This window comes from Chiloscyllium punctatum, chromosome 2 (genome assembly GCF_047496795.1).
Source record: "Chiloscyllium punctatum isolate Juve2018m chromosome 2, sChiPun1.3, whole genome shotgun sequence".
NCBI lineage: Eukaryota > Metazoa > Chordata > Chondrichthyes > Orectolobiformes > Hemiscylliidae > Chiloscyllium > Chiloscyllium punctatum.
In genome coordinates, this window is record NC_092740.1 from 46,122,299 (window position 1) to 46,148,408 (window position 26,110).

The 26,110-nt window shown below is 41.2% G+C and overlaps 1 protein-coding gene across 3 annotated transcripts in view; it reads left to right on the top strand.

Moving 5' to 3' along the window:
* The first annotated feature begins 12,022 nt into the window (after positions 1 to 12,022).
* The window catches only part of znf366 (zinc finger protein 366), a 63,251-nt gene continuing 49,163 nt past the window's right edge, over positions 12,023 to 26,110 (top strand). For all 3 annotated transcript variants that reach the window (XM_072581875.1, XM_072581866.1, XM_072581884.1), the window contains exon 1: positions 12,023 to 12,158. The gene's annotated coding sequence lies outside the window, so the exon portion shown is untranslated. The remainder of the gene's footprint in view (positions 12,159 to 26,110) is intronic.

The following is a 26,110-nucleotide window of genomic DNA, read 5'->3' on the forward strand; positions in this document are numbered from 1 at the left end:
GTGGAAGAAGGGAGTAGGATCAATGGGCTCAGAGGCTGGGGATCATTAGATGAATCCAGGGCTGGGCTGGAGGCAAGACCATCCAGACTGAGATGAGTCATATCCAGCAGCAATCTAGGGACCTATTATGGAGCTGGGAAGGCTGCTATTGCACCTCTTGGTTCCACAAAGAAAATGAGTTTTTAAAAAAATATCATATGTACTAGCCCAGATGGTTCAGTCTTGGACTTCTCACGAATCTTCTTTAGTTCCCTGTATTATCCTAAGTTCTCCAACACCAGGCAAGACTTGCGATGATGTGAAATCTGGTTTTCCCCATTGCTGTTGTGAGATGGTTTTGTTCTCTATAATACCAGCAAGTCTATGATTGGAGTATAATTTTCTCACTGATCTTCAAAATCTCCACTTTTCATCACAAGAAAACATATTGTGAGTTTCCTTGGTTTCTCTAATCACACATTTTAACAAAGCTGAGGCTGCTTTTAGGCCCAAAACAGATCAATCTAGTTCACGTTTTCTTAACTAATCAATCCCGTTAACTGGGAAATTTCTTTCTGTTCAATATCAAAGAAAATTACTTAAAAACTCATTCACTTGCACGTGGATAATCATAACTGGCCTGATCAACTCTCGATCAAGGTCATTGGTTGCAATTTGTGCCTGAAATTCTAAGCATATGGAAAAATACAGACAAGAATTCAGGAATTAGGATCCTAAAAGTAATCTTTTCTGTTGACTTTCCAACGAAATACAGTTCTAGAATATTTTTAGTTTGGAAAATCATTTAAGCACAATAAAAAACTTCATACTTAAATTGAGGCATGGGACTCCCATTCAGAATATCAGCATGTACTTGCTCATCACTGGCCTGAATGTTGTTATTGCACTGAGGTCCCATCAATGGGCTAAATGTGGGAAGCGATTCCATTTTCATGGTCTACTTGACTCAGGACCACAGAGGAAGAGGACACTGTGGAAGGATCGCACCCTCACTCAATGAGTGGGGCCTTGGATGCAGGGTACATGGAAGATCCCTGTTTCTTCCTGACAAAGAGGTTGATTACCAGTGGCACAGATGATTGGAGACGTTGATTGTTTGAAGTATTAGAGGGGATATGAGGAACAGCTTTTTCACCCAGAGAGTATTGGGGTGTCTGAAATTCACTGAGGATGAGGCAGCAACTCTCAACTCATTTCAAAGGAACTTGGATCTGCATCTGAAGCACTGGAGGGTACAGACCAGGTGATGGAAAGGGCTTTAGAATAGATGACTGGTTTAGTCAGCTGCCATAAGCACAATGGGATGAATGTGCTATAACTTTTCTATGGTTCTGTCTCTCAGTTGTTACAGACAACAAAGACAGAAATCATTAGTCACCTTGTTTGTTAAGTTACGGTCATAATTTTGAAAATCTCACCCTCAACTCAACTTACAGAACGTACCCGTGTAAGTTTAGGACTGCAGGGAAGCAGTTCACTGGAGGAAAGCACTAGAACTTGAACATCATTGAAAGGAAAAAATTGCAAGTAACAATGATAATGGAAGTGACAGAGAAAACACGAGGAACTATACAGTAGGGAAATAGATGAAAGAGGTAAAGATATAAGACATAACAATGAACCAAGTAAAAAAGAGAAGAGAAAACAAGAACAAAGAGAAAATATCAATAAGAGAAAACAGAAAGAGTCAATAAGAAACATTGCTTTACGCTCTTGTGCAATGTGTTTTTTGAAACCTTTTCTAACTTGAGATTTGAGCACACAGAAGGCCCAAAGGTTACAAAGGAGGGACTTTTATTCCACTCCACTGACATTAAGTCATCACAAATAGGAAGGGAATTTGATGACAAACAAGGAATTATTTGTACTATGTACATGGAATGACCATGTGGGTGAAATGGGGCTGAGGAATTCCTTCAGCTGTCTGCTTCCCCTTCCTATTAACCCTCTCCCGACCAAAGGCCCTCGTTCTTTCCATACTGGGAATGGAGCCTCTCTCTTTCATGTCACCTGGAGCCCACTCTTACAGGAGGCCTCTTCAACCTTGGGAAGATTCTGGCAGAGTCCACCCGGTTCCCCTTATTAACCTCCCAATTACTAATTAGTGCTTTTTTGCCACTGCCAGTCAGGTGGTAGCTTGCCACTTCAGGAACATTGTCAAGATTAGAGTGGTACAGGAAAAGCACAGCAGGTCAGGCAGCATCCAAGGAGCAGGAAGATCTCTCCACCCCGAAGGCTCCCAGCCTCATTCTTGATGAAAGGCTCCTGCCCAAACCATTGATTTTCTTGCTCCTCGGATGCTGACTGACCTGCTGTGTTTTTCCAGCACCACTCTAATCTTGACTCTGATCTCCAGTATCTGCAGTCCTCACTTTTGCCTTCTTCAGGAACATTGCCCAGAGGGAAGGTGTCTTGGCATACTGACCAGATGTCCTCATCTGCAAATTCTCTCCCAGTCCTGCTATTAAACCTGCTTCCACGGGCCTAGGAAGATTCTGTCCAATGCTCATAACTCAGCTCAATTGTGACATAAGAAGGAAATATTGTCAGGAGGACAGTGCAAAATTTCAGCAGACCTGGATAGGCTGAATGGACACAGTGATCGTACACTTTAATGTAGAGAAGTGTAAAGTTGTACATTTTAGCACAAATGAATTAAAAGGGCACAATTCTTAACTGGATGGAGAACAGTGACACCTGGCTCTTCCTTGCTGTCTCAGCTCTCATTCACTTTGCAACTACTTAGATAACCATAGCAACTCTGTTTTGCCCTCTTCTTTTGTGCTTTATAGCCTCTTTTAGAACTTCTAGTCTCAGGGCCTTTCTGGCTTGCCTTGCTGTTTAATGCAGACATAAAGCCAGGAAGCTTGTCATGATTGTCAGCAGTGATCAGTTAAGGGCTTGGATCTGTTGCTGTAGGATACCTTGCATTAATGTTACACCTACACTAAGTGCAAGCAATATATGCTGAAAACATACCACTGCATGTGCTTCAATCAAATGGCCATGTCAAAGTCTAAGAGGAATAGTCCTCAGCTAGATCAAATCTTCAGTCAGGAGGTGCCAGTACAGTAAGTCAAAGACATCAACCAATATCCGTCCATGAGCTTGTATTCAGCCTGTCAGCTGGTTAGGGTAGTCAGGATCAGCGTGTTCATACTCTACTGTCTGGGCAGTGGGCTGCAGGTGGTCCTGAGAGCCAATGCAACCCACACAGGAATTTGCACCAAGTTAGCCTTGGACTCGGCTGCATAGAGAGCAGTCAAGGATCCAGTCAATCATCAGCTGGGGCTGTCTCTCCAGGTTGGACAGAATTGTGTTTGGGAAATAATTGGTGCAGGCAGTTTGTCCACTGAAAGCTAATGGGGCCACTATTGAGATGGAGATGTTGGTGAAGTAAATTGTCAGGATACAGAGAGGAGTAATATTTGTAGGAATAAACGAGCAATTCAATATATAAAAGGGTGAGGTGTTAAAGCATGGGAAGGGGCACTGTTGGGATCAATGGGATCATTGTTGGTCACCGCGAAACTCGCTTTGATGAGGATACAATGCATTTGGTATAACTAAGCTGTATACACGAGCTTAAGGGGTAAAGTTAGTTGGGTGGGAATGTGCAAAAAGATTAAGCCAATGGCCTTGACAGAGAGGACAAGGCAGAAAAGAACATAAAGGTTTGGGGGAGAGATTGGGTGTCACCTAGATTGAGAGGTGAGGCACTAGACTAGCCTTCCATCATCATTCAAATTGTAAAAGAGTCATGGAAATGAAAATGGATGCCACCACACCTGGAGTGGACAGAGTAAGTGTTATTTTTCGCTGAGGAAGGGGGTTTGACTTTTCTACATTTTGAAGGCCTTCAAAGGGCATCAAGTAGACATCTACACAATACAAGTGGAGAACCTCTGTGATCACAAAATGTTGTGTGCATACCTTGCATATTGCCCTTCTGTATTGATTAAAATTACATGTCACTAACACTTTTTGAATGCATCATGCGTGTTACAAATGACACTGCAAATGGCTTTGAGGTACAAGCAATGTCTTGTGGCCTGGATGGATTTATCGCAGTTGCTAGTTGCCATGACCTTCCTGGTTCCATAGCCCACACAAAGTGCAGGAGCTGATCATTTCACACATTGGACCATAAAATGCCCACACCATGAGGCTGTCTTTCTTGGGTACTGTGTGAACTGGAGTGGGGTTCTCATAGAATCCTAGAGGTGTACAACACAGAAAAAGGCCATTCATTCCATTTCATCCATATCCTTCATAAACAACCTTCTAACTATTCAAATCCATTATCTAGCACTTGCCTATAGCACCCCAAGTGTACATTTAAAAACTTCTTAAATGTTCCCCCTCTACCACCCTTTCAGGCAGTGAGTTTCAGATTCCCATCACCCTCAGACTGAAAAGGTTTTTCCTCATACTCCCTAAACCTTCTTCCCCTTTCCTTAAATCTCTGCCCCAGTCATTCACCCCCACCCTGCCCCATCAAGGATAAAAGTTTCTTCCTGAGTACCCCATCAAAGTGCCTCACAATTTTATACATCTTAATAATTTTGCTCCACCCCCTCTATTCTATCTCTTCTGCGCTAAAGAAAACAACCGCAGTTCTATCTGATCTCTCTACATACCTGAAACTCTCCAGACAGACAACACTCTGTTAAATCTCTTCTGCACATTCTCCAGTGCAATCACACCCATCCTATACTGTGGATTTCAGAGTTGCACCGACACTCTAGCTGTGGCCTAAACAACATGTTACACAGTTTCAGCATGATCTTTCTGTTCTTAAAATCCAGTGCCTCTGATAATAAGATACCATATGTGTCTTCTTAAGCACTTTATCCAGCTATTCTGATAGCAATGGGCACGCACACCAAGGTAAAAACAATGACTGCAGATGCTGGAAACCAGATTTTGGATTAGTGGTGCTGGAAGAGCACAGCAGTTCAGGCAGCATCCGAGGAGCAGCAAAATCGACGTTTCGGGGAAAAGCCCTTCATCACCAAGGTCTATCTGGTGCTTTCCAGGGTCCTAGTTTAATAATATACTGTGGGATGAGGGAGAGATCCTCATTGCTGCTGCCACATGTACAATCTGATACTGTAGATAGGTGTGAACAACATTGTACCACACATCAGGTTACTTAGTAAGATAATATTTTATGGTTTTGGAGGTAGTATATTTGCGTGGCTAGAGCTTTGACTAACTGAAAGATGTCAGAGAATTGGGATAAGGGCTGCGTTCTCAGACTGGAAATCTGTAACCAGCGGAGTACCATTGGGATCTGGGATCACAGTTATTCACAATATATATCATGACTTGGACAAGGAAAGTGAATGTACTATACCTTACTTTGCAGATAACCCAAAAGTAAGTGGGAAGGTAAATGGTCAGGATGGTGCAAGATGCCAGCAGAAGTATATAGACTGGTTAAGCGTAAGGGCAAAACTTGGCAGATAGAATATCATGTGGAAAAATGTGAGGTTATGGACTTTTTGGAAGAATAGAGATGCAGAATATTATTTAAATGGAGAAAGACTGCACAGAGGGGTTAGTGAGTCCTCATAGGAAAAAGGAAAAAAAGTAATTCTTTACCTTAGAGAGTCTTTAATAATATTCAAGACTGAAATAGATTTTTAATTCTTTTAAGGGTTTTCGGGAAAAGGCAGGAAAGTGGTGTTGAGGATTATCCATCATAATCACAATAAATAGAAAACACACTCGATGGGCTGAGGGCCTGCTTCTGCTCCGATATTTTATAGTTTTATGGGAGATCATGAGCCTAGTGAGAGGTGGATCCAGTAATGGAGTTAGTTTAATTATGAAATAGCAGAGAGAAGATGGTAGCATGAAGCTTCACAGAATGCAGAAGGCCATCAACCTTCTGTTTGGCTGGGCATTTCTCCAGGCCATGGACACACACTGACCCAGGTGGCAACTTTGGCAAGGTCTGCATCCTCTAGCGCTCCCACAGATAAAAGGATGGCCCTTCTCTGTACCACTCCACCATATTCCCCTCCAAGCCACTCACCATCCTGACTTCAAAATGTCCGCTTTCTGTAAAGACTGTTCCCTCCGTGACTACCTGGTCAGGTCCATGCCCCCTAACAGCCCATCCTCCCCTCCCGGCACCTTCCCCTGCCACCACAGAAATTGCAAAACCTGCTCCCACACCTTCCCCCTCACCTCCATCCAAGGCCCCAAAGGAGCCTTCCACATCCATCAAAGTTTCACCTGCACTTCCACACATGTCATTTACTGCATCCGTTGTTCCCGATGCAGTCTCCCCTACATTGGGAAGACTGGACACCTACTCACAGAGCGCTTCAGAGAACATCTCCAGGACACCCACACCAACCAACCCCACCGCCCTGTGGCCGAACATTTCAACTCCCCTTCCCACTCTGCTGAGGACATGCGGGTCCTGGGCTTCCTCCATCGCCACTCCCTTAGAACCTGATACCTGGAGGAAGAACGCCTCATCTTCCGCCTCAGAACCCTTCAACCCCAGGTCATCAATGTGGACTTCACCAGTTTCCTTATTTCCCCTCCCTCCACCTTACCCCAATTCCAACCTTTCAGCCTCAGCGCCGCCCTCATGACCTGTCCCTTCTGTCAATCTTCCTTCCCACCTATCCGCTCCACCCTCCTCTCTGACCTATCACCTTTACCCCTACCTCCATCCACCTATTGCACTCTCAGCTACCTTCCTCCTAGCCTCAGCACCCCCCCTCCCATTTATCTCTCCAACCCTAAGGCTCCCTGCTCGTTCCTGATAAAGAGCTTTTGCCCGAAACATCGATTTTGCAGCTCCTTGGATGCTGCCTGACCTGCTGTGCTTTTCCAGCACTATTCTAATCTTGATTCTAGTCTCCAGCATCTGCAGTACCCACTTTCACCTTCAAAAGATATTGTTGATGCTTTACTGCCATTGAGTCAAAATCCTGGAACTCCCCCCCAATGGCATTGTGGGCTAGAATTAAGCCATTTGGCCCATCGAGTCTGCTCCATATCTTGGCTGATATGATTCTCTTGTTTTCTCCCTGTAACCCTTGATTCCCTTGCCAATCAAGAAGCTATCTATCTGTCTTAAATACATTGAATGACTTCTGCAGCAATAAGTCAGAACTGAAGCAATTCCTCCTCATCTCTGTGATAGAAGGTTGACCCTTCACTCTGAGGCTGTGCCCTTGAGTCCTAGTCTCTCCTGCCAGTGGAAATAGCTTCTCCATGTCCACTTTATCCAGGCCTCTCAGTATTTTGTCAGTTTCAATCAGATCTTCCCCAAATCCTTCTAAACTCCATCAAGTATAGTCCCAGAGTCCTCAATCACTCCTCATATGGCAAGCCCTTCATCACTGGGATCATTTTTATGAACTTCGTCTGGGGTAGAGGTGGAGGCTGGAGACTGTAAAAATCATGAAGTTAGCATTAATAAAGGGAAGAGTAGGCAGAGAGCAGATAAGCGCAAAAGAACTGGTGGCCTGAAATGCAAGGAGTATAGTGTGTAAGGCAGATGAAGTTAGGGCTTGGATTGGTGCCTGGAAGTATGATGTTATTGCAATCACAGAGACTTGGGTGTAGGATGGGCATGATGATTGGCAACTAAATGTTCCAGGATATAGACGTTTCAGACAGGACAGGGAGGAAAGTAAAAGATGGGGGGGCAGGGGGGGTGGGGGTGGAGTTGCATTGCTGGTCAGGGATGATATCATGGCTGCGCTAAAGGAGGACACTATGGAGGTGGTGGGTAGTGAGACATTATGGGTGGAGCTGAGAAATAAGAAGGGTGCAGTTACACTGTTGGGGCTGTATTACAGGCCTCCCAACAGTGAGCGTGAGGTAGAAGAATAAATAGGTAAACAGATTATGGAAAGATGTAGAGGCAATACAGTAGTGGTGATGGGAGATTTTAATTTTCCCAACATGGACTGGGATACACTTAGCGTCAAAGGTCTGGATGGGGTAGAATTTCTAAGAAGCATCCAGAAGTGTTTTCTAGAACAGGATGTCAATAGTCCGATGAGGGAAGGGGCTATATTGGACCTGGTACTGGGGAACGAGCCAGGACAGGTGGTAGAAGTTGTGGTGGGGATTTCTTTGGGAACGGTGACCATAATTTTTAGAATACTTATAGATAAAGATGAAAGTGGTCCTAAGGGAAGAGTACTAAACTGGGCCAAGGCCAATTATATCAAAATTAGGCAGGAGCTGGGAAATGTGGATTGGACACAGCTATTTGAAGGGAAGTCCACATTTGATATGTGGGAGGTTTTCAAACATAGGTTAAAGATAGTGCAGGATAGGCATGTCCTGTTGAAGGTAAAGAATAGGAAGGACAAGATTCGTGAACCGTGGATGACTGGAGAAATTGTACGACTAGCCAAGAGGAAAAGGGAAGTGTACATAAGGTCTAGGCAGCTAAGAACAGAACAGGCCCTGGAGGAATATCAGAAGAGTAGGACAAGTCTTGAACGAGGAATCAAGCAGGCTAAAAGGGGTCATGAAATAGCTTTAGCGAGCAGAATTAAGGAGAATCCCTATGCATTTTATTGTTATATAAGAAGCAAGTGGGTAACTAGAGAAAGGATTGGTCCATTGGATAATGAAGGAAGGCTGTGCGTTGAACCTGAGAGAATGGCTGAGATTCTGAATGATTACTTTGCATCAGTGTTCACTGAGGAGAGGAACATGAATCTTGAGATTAGAGATATAAGTTTGATTTGTCTGGATCACATTGGAAAAGTAGGGAAGATGTGCTGAATAAGCTAGAGGTTATTAAGATGGACAAATACCCAGGACCGGATGGGATCTATCCCAGGTTGCTGAGGGAGGCAAGTGAGGAAATAGCTGGGGCCCTGACAGATATCTTTGTGGCAACCTTAAACACAGGTGAAGTGTCAGCGGACTGGAAGGTTGCTCATGTTGTCCCCCTGTACAAGAAGTGTAGTAGGGATATTCTGGGTAACTACAGACCAGTGAGCCTGACGTCGATGATGGGAAAGTTGTTGGAGAAGGTACTGAGGGATAGGATCTATTTATATTTAGAAAAGAATGGGCTTATCAGTGATAGGCAACATGTGTTTTGTGCGGGGGAGATCGTGCCTTACCAACTTAATAGAGTTCTTTGAGGAAGTGACCAAGTTGATAGATGAAGGAAAGGCTGTTGATGTCATATACATGGATTTTAGTAAGGCGTTTGATAAGGTTCCCCATGGTAGAGTAATGGAGAAAGTGAAGTCACATGGTATGCAGGGTGTTCTAGCTAGGTAGGTAAAGAACTGGTTGAGCAACAGGAGACAGAGAGTAGTAGTTGAAGGGAGTTTCTCGAAATGGAGAAAGGTGACCAGTGGTGTTCCACAGGGGTCAGTGTTGGGGCCATTGTTGTTTGTAATATACATAAATGATCTGGAAGAGGGCACTGTTGGTATGATCAGCAAGTTTGCAGATGACATGAAGATTGGTGGAGTAGCAGAAAGCATAAGGGACTGTTAAAGAATACAGGAGGATATGGATAGACTGGAGAGTTGGGCGGAAAAGTGGCAGATGGATTTCAGTCCAGACAAATGTGAGGTGATGCATTTAGGCAAGACTAATTCTAGAGCGAATTATACAATGAATGGAAGAGCCTTGGGAAAAGTTGATGGGCAGAGAGACCTCAGAGTGCAGGTCCATTGTACCCTGAAGGTTGCTGCACGGGTGGATAGAGTGCTCAAGAAGGTGCATAGTATGCTTGCCTTCATTGGACAGGGTGTGGAGTAAAAGAGCTGGCAAGTGAAGTTAAAATTGTACAGGACATTGGTTTGGCCGCATTTAGAATACTGTGTACAGTTCTGGTCACTACATTACCAAAAGGATGTAGATGCTTTGGAGAGGGTGCAGAGAAGGTTTACGAGGATGTTGCCTGCTATGGAAGGTGCTAGCTATGAAGAGAGGTTGAGTAGGTTACGTTTATTTTCATTAGAAAAAAGGAGATTGAGGGGGGACCTGATTGAGATTGATGAAGGATATAGACAGGGTGGATAGAGACAAACCTTTTCCCAGGTGAAGGATTCCATAACGAGACGTCATGCATTCAAGTGAGAGGTGGAAAGTTTAAGGGGGATACACACGGCAAGTACTTCACACAGAGGGTGATGGGTGTCTGGAACGCGTTGCCAGCAGAGAAGTGGTAGAGGCAGGCACGGTAGATTCATTTAAGATGCATCTGGACAGATGCATGAGTAAGTGGGGAGCAGAGGGATACAAGTGCTTAGGAATTGATTGACAGGTTTAGACAGTCCATTTGGATCGGCTCAGGCTTGGAGGGCCGAAGGGCCTGTGTCTGTGCTGTAAATTTTCTTTGTTCTTTGTTATTTGTTCTTTGTCCCTCCAATGCTAGCACATTCCTCTTTAGAAATGGGGCTCAAAGCTGCTGAAAATATTCCAAATGCGAGCCCTCTCAAAGTGAATGCTGACATTGTATTTGCCTACCTGCCAACTGAACCTGTATACTAAACTTAAGAGAATCCTAAACTCGGACTTCTGAGACCCTTTATACTTCAGGTACCTGAAGCCTTTCTCTGTTTAGAAAATAGTCTATGCCTCTAATTTTTCTACCAAAGTGCATAACCTCACACTTTCCAAAATTATATTCCATGTGCCACTTCTTTGTATACTCTTCAGGCCTGTCTAAGTCCTTCTGCAGCTTTTCCAAACTGCTCAATCTTTCTTCATAAGTGAACTCTGGAACTGATCTGGTCAACATTTTGGCCCAGCCAGCAATGCACAAATGAATTTTAAAAACTCTTCACCAGGATGTCCAGAACCCCATTGGGTGAAGCAAGGGGATAACTTTCCTTTCTCAGCCATCTCTGGGGCAATTCTTCACATAGCAACAATGAAGGGTACCTCCTGACTGACAGTGGTGACCTGGTGCATAGCTCCATTTTAAACATAGCACCAATACCAGGAATCCAAGAAGATCTTGGCTGTGGTAAGTACTTCCACTCATGGTGAGTACATGACAGTGCAAGCAGTGATGATCAGAGAAAAGTGATGCACAAATAATGGGAGAAATGTCTGAGAAAACAGAGAGAAACTCTCCACAAAACTCCCTGAAATTGACAAATTCAGTCAAATTTCATCCTAGGATCACTCCAGAATGAATAAATTGTCTTATGGTTATGCAGGTTCAGCCTGTACTCATTAGAAATATTGTACATGTACATACTGTATTGAAACATTATCAGATTCTGACAGGGCTTGACAGGATGTGTCTCCTTTGCTAGGAAATCGAATACTAGGGGGCACAAATAGGAGAATAAGGATTCTTCCATTTACTGGAGTTAAAGAGGAGTTACTTCTCTCAGAGATTAATTAATATTCTCTACCCCAGAGATTAGTGGATACTAGACCATTGAATATACTAGACCATTGAATATGGCTGAATGAGACAGATTTTTGATCTACAATGCTGTAGTGGACAGTCTTGACCAGATTAGCCATGGTACTATTGAATGGCATAGCAGACCCAAGGGCTGGAATAGCTTACTCCTGCTTTCATGTCCTTGGAGCTTAAAATGAGGCATATTACTTTTATTTGTGCACCAATATTCCTCATGTATATTATTACATTCAAATGTTATTATTCACTTGAAGTGAGAGATACAAAATTGAGTTTGTCATTAATGCGTACATTTAATGATGTGTATGAAAGGAATTGCAAAATGGTTTCTGTTCTACTACTAGTATTTGGTAGTTTGTGCTTGAATACTTATCTTTCTATAAAAATAACACACCCTAGCAAGCAAGCAGTGCCCCATTCTAGGCTGGGAATGAAGGTTCAAACCTCTATCTAATTTCCTTTTTTGTTGTTTCCATATGAATCTTTTTTTTCTCAGAGAAAGATGACTATCTGGAGTTTCCTTATTTTTTTGCAGGAAGTCAAAGGGCTGTTGGCTTCCTCTCCCCTCCCTTCCTTCCTTTTTTTTCCGAAGGTACTCATCTGTAAAAAAAAAGAACGAAGTAATTTTGTTCCTGTTCTCCTTCTTGGGTAGCTTCAAACAGTGGCAGAATAAGTTCCTTCTTTTAATTAAATCTCTGTCTGGAGGCTGTGAAGAGCAGGTAGACAATTCGTGCTCTGTAGACATTAAAGATACTCACTGGTAAGTAGCACTGAGTATTGTAATTTTGAGCTTTTGACACTTAGATTGACTGAAAGGTAATATTCTTAAGATTTTAAATCTAATTCATGAACAAATGTAATTAATTATGAATATGTAATATCATGTAGGATTCACACAATGCTACAAAGCTGTCTGCTGGTTTAGTTGAGCTTCTTCACTGGTAATTCTATGGTTGTAAAAATGCTATATTTTAAGAATTAAAGAAATAGGAAGTTATTATGAACGCAAGTGCTGGTGACCAGTCAGAGATATCCAGTTCTTTCTGTATCTTTGTGCTGAAAGCAAGTTTAGTTCAAAATGTACAAACAATCAAACTTTCAGCAGAGCCTCCCTTCTCATTCAGTTACAGAGTTTTAAGTTAGTTCTTCAAAACAATATTTTTCATATGTTTAAAAAAGGAAATCGTGCTGATGGTAATGCTTGGCCAGCTGAATAATTTGTATACAATCAAAATGTTCACCCAAGAAACAACGTTCACAGGTTCTACTGATGTGTTACATTGGTTAAGCATTCAAATATGCATAACCAGGATAATGTTATTAAATTTTATTTGTGAGCATTTGCTCTATTATAGTTTTAATAGACTAACATTCAAATTGATAAATATACTTAAAAGATTGAGAATGATCAGATTTACCTGCTTTTGGGGTTGGTGCTACAGAAGACAACACAACAGAGGGTTACACAATATTGACACACTGTGGTATGTAGGAAACATGAAATCAGATTGAAATTTGCACATTATACAGAGCAAATACATTGTACTGTACTGAGTAAAAATAGCATTAAGTATTCTCAATGTTAAAGCTCAAGGGGGTTAAAAAACATATTTCAACTGCTTTTTAACTTTTAATAGCTTAGCAAATTGTGGAATTTTTTCAATCAAAGTTAAAAAATTATCAAGAATTAATTTGGTAACTTGTGTCAGGAATAGGCTATGAAGCCAAGCATGGCTTTATTGTGTAAAACAAAACTGTCTTCCTCCAGCTGCAGGTACTAAACTAATTGCATGAGGCAACACTTTGCAAAAGAAAATAGTATTTTAAGCTAAATATTTCTTTCACTCACACACACACATACACACACACACACACAAAATTGTTGTAATATGGATATTCTTCAAGATCATACCAGAAAGGTTTATTTGGTGGGATAGTCATGCTTAAATGCAGAAGGACAAACTGAAACTAAAAGTGTTAAAAATGGGAAGCATCAAATCTTCTATCTGGGCTTAAAGGTAAATTCCCAGGGAGAAATAAAAAAAACTGCAACAACAAAAACACTATCCTGCCCCTTTGTCAGTGAAGTATATCATGTTTAAACCTGCTTGTTCGTTTTCACTTCTGTATTTCAGTAATCTGTTACAAATCTTTCACAGATTTCCACTGAACTACTCACGGTCAATAATTCCAACACTTTGAGGAGTTAGTTCATAAATTTCCCCAGGGGATCCTGCATGACATCAAGACAAGTATTGAAATAGGTTTTGTACAATAAATCTAATTAAGGTGTAGTCAGTCACTCCGCTTTGATAAAGAATATTAATAGAATGACATCTCTGAGTGCAGCATTCATGTGAAGCACTTCCAAAATGATCAGGTGCTCTATCAATGTAAGTTCTTTATTTTGCTTTCTAAGTTCTGCACTGGTAATAACTGGAAAATGGAGATACAACCATAATCCAATCAGCCATGATCTTATTTAATAGCACAGCAGATTTCTGAATGGCCTATTCCTGCTCCTGATTAGAGTAGTGAAGGGTTTTTGCCCGAAACGTCGATTTTCCTGCTCCTCGGATGCTGCCTGACCTGCTGTGCTTTTCCAGCACCACTCTAATCTAGACTCTGATCTCCAGCATCTGCAGTCCTCACTTTGGCCATTCCTGCTCCTGTTTCTTCTGTTCTTACTTTGTATTTACATGATGGGAAAAGACGATTACCATTTCTCAATAGCAAATATAATTAACTTCTTATGTTCTACACATGCTTCCACTGACTTATGTCCTGCGAGAGGATTGAGTTGTCTAGTGGGACAGCATACCATCCCTTCACATCTGGGACCTGAATCCAAAGCTAACTCAGACTGAGAAAATTCTATTGCTTGTTGAAATGAATAGGTTGACATTGCACTATGTTAACAATGAATATATCAATATGTCTACATGAAATAAAAATTGTAGAAAACAGAAACAGTAGTAGGCCATTCTGTTTTCTCTGCCAGTTAATATGAACATTTCAGATCCTCTCCCTCAACACTATACTCCCACGCTGTCCTGATACCCCTGGATACTTTTAACATCTGTTAATCAGCCTATTTCTTTCGCCAGTACATTCAATGACTTTGCCTCCAGAACGTTCTGTGATAGAGAATGTTAATCAACCTCTGAGAAAAGAAAGCTCTCTTCATCTCAGTCTGAAATGGCCTGCCATGATTCAAAGCTCCTTGTTTTGGATACTCAGGCCAATAATGTTGGACTTGCTCTTCACAGCATTTTAGTTTCCAGGCAACTGAGGCACCCCAAACTTCAAGACCAGAGGTGTCGAAGAACTAAATACACAACATATTGGCCAGCATCTATAAAGGAGGAGAAAGTGAGGACTGCAGATGCTGGAGATCAGAGTCGAGAGTGTGATGCTGGAAAAGCACAGCAGATCAGGCAGCATCTGAGGAGCAGGAGAATCGACATTTTGGGCATAAGCTCACAAGCCTCATTATCTCTCCACCCTTCAGGCACTCTGCCTGTATTCCTGATGAAGGGCTTTTGCCCGAAACATTGATTTTCCTGCTCCTCAGATGTTGTCTGAACTGCTGTGCTTTTCCAGCACCACTCTAATCCAGAATCTGGTTTCCAGCATCTGCAGTCATTGTTTTTACCTCATTCATGAGAAGGGCTTATGCCCAAAACGCTGATCCTCCTGATTTTCGGATGCTGCCTGACCTGTTGTGCTTTTCCAGCACCACACACTTGATAACATCTATAAAGGGAAAGGATAAGTAAATGTTTTTGGTGCAACCAAATTCTTTGCCAATCTTGTTTATTTTCACTTTCTCATTTCCTTTTGTAATACTTTTGCTTTTTACTTCAAACTGCATTTATAGTTTACCGATAGTTCTCTTTCTTTGAAATCAGAAGGTGCAAGGTCAACTCCCATTAACAGGTGCAGGGTCAACTCCCATTAACTCCCAGAAGGTGCAGGCACGATGGGCTGAATAGCCTCCTTCTGTGCCATAACAATTTTCTGATTCTGTGACACTATGTAATGTGGTTCTATACTGTTAATGGTGCTGCCTTTTGGATGAAAAAAATAAAATGAGGTCTCACTCCTGAGGCATTTTGATGGGTCATCTGCACAAGATGGCTAATTTTTATCTTTGAACCAAAAGTTTCACCAGATTGATTCCTGAGATGGCAGGATTGTGATATGAGGAGAGATCGGGTTGACCAGGCCTACATTCACTGGAGTTTAGGAGAATGAGAGGTGATCTCATGGTAACTTTCCATGGGCAAATTGGCTGTCAAAAATAATTTTCTGGCCATGAAATATTTTGCAGCATATTAAGATCCATATCGATATAAAGCTAAAGTATATCATTCCTGCAGGAATTGGTTTAGCTCATTGGCTGGATTGTTGGTTTACAGATAAATGTGATGCCAACATTGTTGGTTCAATTCCCATCACTGGTTTGATGTTACCATGAAGGACTCTCCTTCTCATCCTTTTCCCTCGTTTGAGGTCTGGTAGCCCTCAGGTTAAATCACCACCAATTGCTTCGTTCAAAATGAGAGCAGCCTCGATGGGCTGGTAAGACTATGGTGACACAACAGGGGCCAGTAGGTCATTCACAGTGGTGACTATCTTCCCCTATTACTCCTGCTGATTCTGATTCTGATCTTTCCAGCATTTGTAGTTCTTTGACAGTCTGAGAGTGGGCAAAGCAGTGGATGCATTACCATGAAGATATTATATTGAACTGGGTTTGAGATTAATTTGCAAAATACAATAAAGTGTTGTATTCAGTTGCACTAATATTCCATGAGTGACTCGGAAAAAAGCCATACTGATAAAATAATCATAAAATGGAGTAATGTGTTACCACTGGTGTGATGGTGGAGTCGAAAGACAAAAAAAAAAGTTTTTAAAAAAATGTTTGTGTATTCATTCTTCATAAATAGTGATGTTGAAGGTTAATGAGCTCATGCTGAAAATGTAGAAAGAACTGTTTGAGATTTGAAATTTCTCTGGTTTAGCAAAATAAAGGGATTCTGTGGTGCTATATTGAATAAAAACTCAGGAAGAAATCGACTAGGAGACAGTGAGGTCAGCAGATGCTGGAGATCAGAGTTGAGAGTGAGTTGCTGGAAAACCCCAGGGCGTCAATTTTCCTGCTCTTGGATGCTGCCTGACCTGCTGTGCTTTTCCAGCAACACACTCTCAACACCTAACACCTCAAGAAGACAAACAGGACCAGCCACATAATTACTATGGTTACAAGAGGTCAGAGGCTGGGAAGTTTCTGGTGAAAAACTCATCTCCTCACTTTCCACCTGCCAACTATTTACACGGCACAAGTCAGGAATGTGATGGAAGACACCCCGTTTGAGTGCAGCTCCAATAACAGTGCAGAAATGTGATGCCACCCCCTCAAAGCAGCTGACTTGATTGGCACCCCACTTGCCACTGCGAGTAAAGAAATGTAGAAAACAGAAGTAGAATTAATTCATTCGGCCCATCAAGCCTGTTCCACCATTCAATATGATCATGGATGATCTTCTAACTCATCACCATACTCCTGCTGCCTTCCCATACCCTTCAACACTTATAATGCATAGAAATGTATTTCTTTCTTAAATACATTGACTGATTTCTCCTCCAAAGCTTATGTGTATAGTTCAATAGGTTCGTCACATTCTGAGTGAAGAAATGTCATGTCATCTCAGACCAAGTTGTCGTACCCCATATCCTGAGGCCATGACCTCATGTTCTAAATCCCCCACATTTAGGAAACATCATCCCCGCATCAATCTGTCCAGCCAAAGAATATCAGAATCTTATATTTTTCAATGAGATCACCTGTCATCCTTATAAACTCCAGTGAATGTAGGTCTAGTTGATCTAATCTTGCCTCATACCACAATCCTGTCATCCCGAGAATCAATCTGTTGACTATTCACTGTACTGCCTCTTTGGGGAGTGTATTCTTTCTTGGATAAGGAGACTAAACAACATACAATATTCCAGGCGTGGTCTCACAAAGCGTTGTATGACATTCTTGCTTCAGGACTCAAACTCCCTTGCAAAATAGGTCATTATTCCATTTTCTTCCTGAACTACTTGCTGCATCTACTTTCAGTGACTGGAGTTCAAGGGCACCCAAACGCCATGTTGTACATCAACATTTCCAAATTTAAGCAATAGCATTCCATTCTGTTTTTTCCTATCTGAGTAGATAACTTTCCACTTATCTACTTTGTACTGTATTTGCAACTTATTCAACTAAAATGTTTTAAAGCCTACTTACTTTCTTCTCACCACTCACACTCTTACAGAGTTTTATGTCATCAGCAAACCTGAAAGTATTATATTTATTTTCATCATTTAAATCATTAATATATATCGTGAATAGCTGGGGCTAAGCACTGATCACTGTAGTACTCCACCTGTCACCGCCTTCCACTGTGAACAATGATCATTTATTCCTATTCACTATTTCCTGTCTACTAAACAATTTTCAGTCTTGTCAACATATTACCCCCAATTACTTGTGCTTTAACTTTGCTCACTAGCCTTCTATGTGGTCTTTATCAAAAGCTTTCTCAAAATCCAAATGTTCCACATCCACTTTTTTCCCTTATTTATTCCCATTCACTCTCTCTAGCACAGATGAACAGTGGCAACATTATATATTATAAGTAAGATGCATTGCAGCAACTCACCCAAGACTTCTTTCAAATGTATGAAGTCTACTATCTGGAATGATAAGGAGACCAAACTGAATGAAACCTCATCACCATCAAGTCTGATTTGGAAATACCATTCTGATTTGGAAATTTTTCACCACTTCTTCACAGTCCCTTTGTCAAAGTCTTGAATATCCTTCCTAACAGGTGATACAGTACAGCATTTAAATGCTTCTGGCATGAGGTAGTTACAAAGTATTAAACAATAACAACAATATGAAAGTGTAATATGGCAGATGCTGGAAGTCTGAAATAAAAATAGATGCGTTTGAAAGGCACATCAGTTCTGGTAATATTTTAGATCAGTGACCTTTCATCAGAACTCCTTGCTTGTGAGTACCAATGCTAATTGTAAAGTCATCCCATAAATTTACATCTTTTGGAAATTGAACTAAGATGGTACCATTTAAACAGTCATATCTGCAGATCCATTCCATTATATTGGTTATCACTACAAGCTCTGAATTCCAATTACAATTTTTAATATCTGCCACTAACTATAATTGACAATTTTATCGATTGCTACTCTCTTTTTTTCTCTGGTTTTATTGAGACAACTGCCATTAGACTCATTCTGAGAAAACTTGTATCATAAAGGAAAAGGAGCAAAGATAGATATATGGAGTTATGTCACAGAACAGCCAGTATCTCATTGAATGGCAGAGAAGGTTTGTGAGAAAGACTAAAACTAACACAGAGAATGCTGGAGAAACTCAGCTGGTCTGGCAATGGTTAACATCATAGGAATATAAGTTAGGGGAATGTGAGAAAGATACAAATGAACGAAGGGACTGACAGAAAGATAAATGAGACAGCAGAGAGATGAAACTGAAATAGAGATTTGGAAACAGAAGTGGAAGAAAAGAGATCAATATGGAATTGAAGAAAAGATAGCAGGATGAGAGTAAGGAAGAAGAGGAATGCAACAGTGAGGGAGGTGAAAGGAAGAAGTCATGGCAGAATGAAAAACAGAAGAGGTGGAGAAAAGAAGAAATAGAAATACAGGGAAAGAGATTTTTAAAAATTCACTCATGTGTGAGGGCATCGCTCGCTGGGCCAGCATTTTTTGCCCACTCCTAGCTGTTCTTGAGAAAGGGAGTGGTGAACTACCTTCATGAAATACTGATATCAATTTGGCATTAGTGCACCCACAATGCTGTTAAAGAACGAGTTCCAGGATTTTTACCCAAAAACACTGAAGGAATGGTGACACATTTCTAAGTCAGATGGTGAGTGGCTTGGAGGGGAAATTGAATGTGTTGGTGGATAGAACAACAAATGAAGGAGGAGAGCGTTAGAAAAGCAGAAGTGAAAGAGGAGGGAGACATTGAAGCAGTGTGGAAAGCATTAAAATATCAGTGAAAGAAAGAGCTACATTCTTGGTGTGAGACTAAGAAGGCATTGTCAGTTTGACATTCCTGGGTCAACAAAGGTTGAATACAAACTAACAGACAACTTTGTTCAAATTCATTATCAAGAATGACAATTGGTTTGAAAGAGTGCTTGAGTGAAGGTATATAGTATAGGTAGGAACTTGTGTGGGGAGAGCATGCATCTGGACATGGCTTCAACATTGCTAAATTCGCTGTGTGAATGGTTGCACATTTGCAAAACAACTTTGCTTCATCTGCAAAGTGACAGGTGTTTTGTCCAGCATTATGCTCAGTTTTTGAAACTTGGAACTCCAGTGCAAGGGTGTTCCAATGTTCTCACAAAACTGCACTGATCAATGTTGTAAGGTATGCTTTATCCGTTCATACACTTAGAACTAGTCCCCAGAATATGTCTAGCAACTTGGAATGAGGAATGTACACATTTGGTTTTCCAGCCTGAATTTATACCAATCAGTAAATTTGATGTTAAAATTCTTGAAGTGTAATATTCACAGAAATGAAACCTGACAGTTTATAGCATTAATTATTGTGGAGTTAATCAAAGCGACAAACAATCTTAAGTCGGCATTTCCACCATGTCCAGAGGGATGCCACCACCATTCACACATTCCTCTCCTTCCCCTTGTCAGCCTTCTACAAGGATGTTCCCTCCATAACACCTTGGTCCACTCCCAACCTCTCCTCATACCCCCACGGTACCCTCCCATGCAATCACAAAAGGTGTAACATCTGCCCATTTACTTCCTGCTTCCTCACTATTCAAGGCCCAGGCACACCTCTCAGGTGAAGCAGTGATTTATCTGCATTTCATTCAATCTAGTTTGTTATATTCATTGCTCACAATGTGGTCTCCTCTACCCTGTGGAGATGAAGTGGAGACTGGGTGACCACTTTGTGGGACACCTACACTGTCTGCAAAAATGACCCCAAGCTTCCCTGATATCTGCCAATTCAACACACCACCCTCTTCCCTGGCCAACATCTCCGTCTCAAGCTTGCTGCAGTGCTCCAGTAAAGTTCAGCACAAGCTGGAAGAACAACACCTAATTTTCTGCTTGAGAACCCTGCAGTTTTCAGGATTCATTATCAAATGAACATTCCTTCCATGTCCTTTTCCCACCCTCTACACCTCTGGCCCACTCACCGTATGGGCCTGATAAAGGGTTCATGTCGATTTTCCTGATCCTTGGATGCTGCCTGACCTGCTGTGCTTTTCCAGCATCACACTCTTGACTCTATTTTCCCCCACTAATGGTCCAATATTCTCAGCTTTACTTTCTCCCAGGCTCATCATTATCCACCCCTTTGTCTGCCCAACTGTTATTATCTCTCTCTGAGCTTTATTTCTGCCTATTGTTTATTGCTGGTCTCACCCCCACCCCAACCCCGTCCCACCCCACTTGACTTCAGCATATATACCAACCTTTTCCGAGCTACAATCAGTTCTGAAGAAGGTTCACTGGAGCCAAAATTTTAAAACTGTTTCTCGCTCCACAGTAGCTGTCAGACCTGCTCTGTTTCTACAGCAATTTCTGTTTTGTTTCAATTAATTACTTGTCTCTTTGCCATGTTAAAAGCTTGTCATATTTTCTTTATTACATTCGTACAAAATGCTGCTAATATTATGTCAGTAGTTAAAGGTGACGGACAAAAGCTGCGAGGAGCTACAATTCCTGCAATAGCTCTTAAAAACTAGTGGCAGCTTTTGGGCACCAGTAACACCCACTCAGGTTTGGGACTTTTTCTATCTTGTAAATTCTTTTATCCAGAAAAAGACTTTAAAATCAAACTTGATAACGATCAGGAATGAAAAGACATTTCACATTGTCAGTAAACCGAGCATCAAAACCTAGCATGCAAAAAAGAACACAGACATGGACTATTTTCTAAACAGTGAGAAAATTCATAAAGCCAAAGTACAAAGGGAACTCAGAGTGCTAGCACAGGGTTCTCTAAAGGTTGACTTGCAGGTTGAGTCCTTGGTTAGGAAAGCAAATGTAATGTATTCATTTATCTCAAGAGGGTTGCCATGTAAAAGCAGTGATGTGCTGTGAGACTTTATAAAGTTCTAGTTAGGCCCCATTTAGAATACTGTATTCAGTTTTGGGCCCCACACCTCAGGAAGAACACACTAGCACTGGAGCGTGTCCAGTGGAGATTCACATGGATGATCCTGGAATCGTAGGACTAACGTACAATGAACAGCTAAGGATCCTGGGATTGTATTCATTAGAGTTTAGAAGGTAGAGGGGAGATCTAATAGAAACTTAGAAGATCATTCATGGCTTCGAAAGTGTGGATGCTGGGAAATTGTTTCCGTCAGGCGGGGATACTAGGACCCGTGGGCACAGCCTTAGAATTAGAGGGGGTCAATTTAGAACAGAAATGGGGAGACATTTCTTCAGCCAGAGAATGGTGGGCCTGTGGAATTCATTGCCATGGAGTGCAGTGGAGGCCAGGACGTTAAATGTCTTCAAGGCAGAGATTGATAAATTCTTAATCTCGCAAGGAATTAAGGGATATGGGTAAGTGGCGTTGAAGTGTCCATCAGACATGATTGATTGGCGGAGTGGACTCGATGGGCTAAATGGCCTTATTTCCACTCCTATTTCTTATGTTCTTAAGTATGGATTATCACTTTCCTAGAATACTCCCTTTCTTACTGCATTCTGTTCCACCAGTCTGTTTACTGGAAAACATTCTACATTAGGTGTGAGGATTGATTACCTAGATCTAGAATTATGGAAAATGTTTTAATGTGTTATCATTGCGCAGACTTGCCTGGCGATAGCACACAATATAAATTGGGTAATTTTGATGCTTCCAATGGCACATATTGCACTAACTTGAGACTCTAATTCAGGCTGTCAGCAGTGAGAGATACCATCAGCAACACAATGTCAGAAAATAATTGTTTCATTGTCAATGACATTGTGCAATTTGTTAACAGGAGAAGTAAACAAGACAATGAAGCCAGATGATGTCAGCTTTTATGGAGCCCAGCTGAGATCAGATTTTCTTTTATTCATTCACAGGATATGGACATTATGGACCAGATCTAGTCTATAGGGGCAGGTCCAGCCACAGTGCTGTTAGCAAGGAGTTACAGGATTTTGACCAATTGACTATAGTTCCAAGTCAGGATGGTATGTGGCTTGGAGGGAACTTGCAGGTGCTGATGTTTCCACACATCTGCTGTTCCAAGGTGACAGGGGCTCACAGGTTTGGAAGATGCTATTGAAGGATCTTTGGTGAGTTGATACATTACATTTTGCAGATGGTACACACTACTGATACTGTATACTGATGGTGGGTAGGGAGGAGTGAATATTGAAGATGTGAATGTGTTGCTTTATCCTGAATGATATCAAACTTCTTAATTATTATTGGAGCTGCACTCATCCAGGTAGTTATAGAGTACTCTGTCATGTTTCAGACTTGTGCATTGTAGATAGTGGACAGGTATTTGGAAGACAGCAGAAAAATTAGTCATTGCTGGGTTCCTAGTCTTGGAGTTGTTCTTGCCATCAGATATTTATAACTCTGGTGCAGTTCTGTTTCTGGTCAATGGTAAAGCCCCCAGGATTTTGTTAGAGAAGCATTCAGTGATGGTTATGCTAATGAATGTCAAGGGAAGATAGTTAGATTCTCTTGTTGGAGATACGGATATATAAAAATGGAGCAGGAATTTGTTATTTAGCCACTTGCTGCGCTATTTAATAAGATCATCCTGATATGATTGTAATCTCAAGTGCTCATTCCTGCTTATCCTTGATAACCTTCCAGCCCTTCCATACCCAACCTTCACCTTTGAAATGTTGAAAGGCTCTGATTCCACCCACATTTCAGGACAAGATTCAGGACAAAGATTTGTGACACCTGGGGACAGAAGATCCTCAACTGATGTTTCTACTTTTTCCTCATAATCCTCAATTCTCTTACTGATTCAAAATCTGTCTGTCTTAGCCTTGACAACCCAGCCTCCACAGCCCACTATGGTAAAGAATTCCACAGATTTACTACACACTGAGAGAGGAAATTTCTCCTCATTTGGGTCCTAACTGGGTACTTCTTACTCTGGAACTATGCCCTCTGGTCCTAAACTGTCCCACCAGAGGAGACAACTTCTCCATATCTACCCATATCAAGTCCCCTAAGAATCAATTATGTTTCAATAAGATCACCTCTCATTGCTCTCAACTCCAATAAATACAGACCCAACTTATGGTCTAAAGAAAAGTCCCTCGGTATCCAGGATTAACCTAATGAATAACCTTCTCTGATCTGACTGCAATACTGGGATATCTTTCCTTAAATAAGGGCATCAAAATTGTTCAAAGTAGTCGAGGTGTAGTGTAACTAGTGCCTTGTATAGATTTAGCAAGATTTCCCTACTATTATACTCCATCCCCTTTGAAATAAAGGCCAACATTCCATTTGCCTTTCCCTGTTAACCCGCTGAACTTGCACGCCAGACTTGTGTAAATTACGTGCAAGGACTCCCAAATCCAACTGTCTCAGCACAGAGAACAGTCTCCTTTCTGTAGTCTTCTGCATTGCAATATTATTCACCCCCCTTTCTTCCCAACAAAATGCATAACATCACATTTTCCCACTTTATATTCCATCTACCAAGTTTTTACCCATTCCTTTAACCGATGTATATCCCTCTCTAGACTCTTTGTGGCATCCTCACCACTTGCCATCCCACCTATTTACAAGTGTCCTGTATAACTGAAGCATAACTTCCTCACTTTTGTGCTTAACTCTCCTTGCAATAAATGATAACATTCTATCAACTTTCTTAATTTTTTGCTGTTCATTTAACCTTCCTGATTACTTGCGGCCATTGCCTGCCACTTGTGTAGGGCATATGCTGTTTTCCACTTCACAGCCAAGGGCTGGATGTTGTTCAGATCTTACTGTGTACAGACATAGACTGCTTCAGTATCTGAGGAGTTGTCAATGGTGCCGAACATTGTGCAATCGTCAGTGAACCTCATACCTTATAATGGAGGGAGAGTCATTAATGAAGCCACTGAAGATTATTTCCCATGTTGCCTTCTTTATTGCCTAAAATATCCAAATGGTTGTTGATCACAGTGGACTGAAGTGGTGCCAGAAAAGAACTCTGTGGGAAGCCACTACCCACTTCCTACCACCTGAGAGATGTCTGCAAGTCTGATTCAGTGTCTTCCTTTCTTCTTGTTTAGCCAGGTTTTAATTTAACTTGCACACCCTCTCCCTAGTTCCTGTATACTTACACTGTTCTAATAATCTTTTCTGTGAAATCTTGTCAAAACAAAAGGCCATTTGCATCTTATCTACTAAAGTTGTCGCAAATAACTGAATCAGCTTTTTCAAATGTAGTCTTGCTTCTGCTGTTAATTCAGTTCTTATCTTTCTCATTAGGTATTTCATTAAAAATTCCAAACTTTTCTAAGCTGATTTGTTACATTAATGAAGTGTCCTTTAATTACTGATAAGAATTATAAAATCATAAAATCAGGAAGCACATTGGGATGCCACCCTGCTCCTCAATTCTGCACCAGTCCTTTCGAAGATCAAATATTCCTCCCCATAACCCTCCAATGTTTTTTTCCATCATCCAGTTTAGTTTGGAAGTTATTGTTGACTTGGTATCCATCACCGTGTTCAGGATTATACTTTCGTTTATCACTACCTGCTGTGTAAAGTAATATACCCCTACAGTGACTCTAGTTTATTTATTAACCACTCTCACACTGTGATCTCTGGTTGGTGATCCTTGAGCCATTAAAAATCTTCTATTTACTTATTATACTTAAGCCATTACAATTTCAAACATCACTATCAAACTCTCTCTATCTATCTCAGTTCTAAGCAGAACAACCCCAACTTCTTCGGTCTAGCCACGGAACTGTCATCCCTCATTTGTGGATCCATTTCTTCTGTACTCTATTCAAAATCCTTGTTGATGAATTGGGCACTTAACGCCAGCTGGGGCTAATCTAGTGTTCCATGTTAGTCTGAAGGCCCTACAATTCTACATTGTAATTTACCAGTTGTCCACAATAATTCCAGTATGACATCCAGAGAAATGTTTTCATAAAACAGAAAATGTATATTGTTTCTCAGAGGCACTGCTTGCTGTCTGTTGGAGTTGCTCAGTAGGAGAGGGTTACAAGCTCCATGAGATTTCAGTTATTTAGTTCTACCTTAACTGACCCAGTTGAAATCCAGACGTGGTTCTTCTGAGAGGATACAAGAAAGTCAAAGCTGGATTCATCACAATGAGAATGTAGCTCTAAAGAAAAAGTCATGTGTGTTCCGATCAGAAGGCACAGTAGTAAACTCACTATCCTTTCATCTGTGGGATATGGACTGTAGCCCAGTTCATACTGTACTGATCTAATAACAGCTCCATATTTCAAATCTATTCATACATATTTAAATATACTTACGAATACAAAATAATATTTTGATGAATTTACATTATATGCTCCTTAAAGCTTTACTTTTCTTACTTTAGTTCAGTTATTGATGTGTTATGACATTTTTATAAAGTTTCACACATCTCAGTACTTTTCTAAACTTTC